Consider the following 2,748-nt stretch of genomic DNA (forward strand, 5'->3'; position numbering starts at 1 on the left):
CTCGATAGTTCAGTGTGCCATGCCTTACAGCTTAGAACCGGGACTTCAACGACGTTTTGAACGTCATGGAGCATATGAGATGTTCCAGGAGTTGAAGTTAATATTTCAAGCAAGTTCTACACCTGCAAGATGGAGGAGAACAGTTCTGTTAGTGAACATATACTCAGAATGTCTGGGTACTATAACCACTTGAATCAACTAGGAGTTAATCTTCCTATTGATAGTGTCATTGACAGAGTTCTTCAATCACTTCCACCAAGGTACAAGAGCTTCGTGATGAACTATAATATGCAAGGGATGGATAAGACAATTCCCGAGCTCTTCGCAGTGCTAAAGGTTGCAGAGGTAGAAATCAAAAAGGAGTATCAAGTGCTGATGGTCAACAAGACCACCAGTTTCAAGAAAAACGGTAAAGGGAAGAAGGGGAACTTCAAGAAGAACGACAAGCAAGTTGCTGCTCAAGTGTAGAAGCCCAAGTCTGGACCGAAACCAGAGACTGAGTGCTTCTACTACAAAGGGACTGGTCACTGAAAGCGGAACTGCCCCAAGTATTTGGCGGATACGAAGGATGGCAAGGTGAACAAAGGTATATGTGATATACATGTTATTGATGTGTACCTTACTAATGCTCATAGTAGCACCTGGGTATTAGATACTAGTTCTATTGCTAATATTTGCAACTCGAAACAGGGGCTAAGGACAAGGTGATGATGCGCGTGGGAAGTGGTTCCAAAGTCGATGTGATCGCGGTCGGCACGCTATCTCTACATCTACCTTCGGGATTAGTTTTAGACCTGAATAATTGTTATTTGGTGCTAGTGTTGAGCATGAACATTATATCTAGATCTTGTTTAATGCGAGACAGTTATTTATTTAAATCTGAGAATAATGGTTGTTCTATTTATATGAGTAATATCTTTTATGGTCATGCACCCTTGAAGAGTGGTCTATTTTTGATGAATCTCGATAGTAGTGATACACATATTCATAATATTGAAGCTAAAAGATGCAGAGTTGATAATGATAGTGCAACTTATTTGTGGCACTGCCGTTTAGCTCATATTGGTGTAAAGCGCATGAAGAAACTCCATTCACTACAAGAAATCTGGTAATACATGACAGATCTAGTCCGTCACAAATCGGTCAAAAACTGTCATGCGTGCCCGTCGATGACGAATTTAGAATCCGTCATGTATGTCGCGTCATAATTTGGAATCATACCTTCCATGACGGTTTTTGACCGTCATGGATCTGCCTTAAGCCCATCCAAGCCCAAACTAGGCCCAATCCTTCATGACGAAACAAACCGTCATGGACCAACGCCACGTAGAATTTTCAATTCAACAACTAGAATGATGTGGCTGCCTATGTGTATGCTACTTTTCGTCACAGAAACCATCATGGATTTAGGATCAAATTAAATTTGGTATGCTTCATTTCTTTAAGCCCAATTTGAGACCAAACACTTTTTAGCATAATGTGGTGCACAAATCATAATGCCAATTTTGGCCGAAGATAGTATTTCCAAAGTGTTATACGTCACACAAATCATTCAATATACAGCCATCCATAGGCATATACTAGCAAACATGCCTGTGCATTGCAACGGGAGAAAAAAGTGGTGTGTTTTACTGCGAGCAAATGTTAATTTGTCATTAATTAGGCTAGACATGTAGAGGATAAGTTTGATGATGATAAAAATGATGAATCAATTAACAATAGAATTCTTAGGGGCGTCAATCATATTCTGTTGCGTACATGCATGATTTTTCATCGCAATTGAGATCAACTAAAGATTCGATTGCCATGACACGTAAATGTCTGTGTTTTGACGCCAATAATTTATTACGCACTCGTATGAAATGAGAACAATAGCGGCTGGAGACAATTTATTTTGTATTTACTTTATAGGACATGCAAGCATATGTGTGTTGGCTCGTGTGTGCTTTAACTTGTTCATACACCTTTCAATAATAATATCACTAAATCCTGCAATGTGTGCATAGTTTTGGAGAACAAACAGATGTGTGCACTCCTAAAAAATTGGAAGATATTTACCGGTCCATCCAAACTGCCTGCACGTAGTTAGAAAAAAAATCAGCCGGTCCTCCAGGCATGGTATGGACTCGTCAGTTCTTCCCTGAGCTCACCCCATCGCCTTATCTCTTTGGTTTTCTCGTCAATTATCCATCCCAAGTTCCCAACCCCCACCCCCACCCCCACCCCACCTCGATACCAGACGTGTCGTCGCTTCCGCCTGCCCCATCATCGCCACCGTTACCCCGTTACCCCCCGCACCGCTCCCCTGCTTCAGCCGCTCGTCTTCCTGCCCACGCTGCCAGCCAGGATACCCCGCTCCCATGCTCCACCACCCAGCACCAATGGCCATGGCGGGCTACATACTCGCGTGTCGGATCCCCGGCTCCCCTACTCCACAACGCCAGTGGCCGCCCGCGCGTCCCACGGCGGCGACCATGGCGGCCTCTGAGCGGGCTCCGAGCGCTCCCGCCATGGCTGATGGCCTTCAGGGTGTCGCCGCGGAGCTTCTCCAGTCGGCTTTCGCCTCCGTTCGTCGGAACCCCAAGCACCGCCAACGTGGAGTGTCCCCATCCCCGCCATCTATAGGTGCGGTGTCGGCCGACGAGCAATTCCCCGCCTGCACCTCCCGCCTGGCCGGCCGGCCCGAGTGCCGTCCTCGCCTCCTATAGCAGACACGTTTTTTCCCTCCACTGACCCACCTCCGTACCC

Source organism: Triticum urartu, chromosome 1A, assembly GCF_056163025.1.
Source record: "Triticum urartu cultivar PI428250 chromosome 1A, HENAU_Tu73, whole genome shotgun sequence".
In the NCBI taxonomy this organism is placed as follows: Eukaryota; Viridiplantae; Streptophyta; class Magnoliopsida; order Poales; family Poaceae; genus Triticum; species Triticum urartu.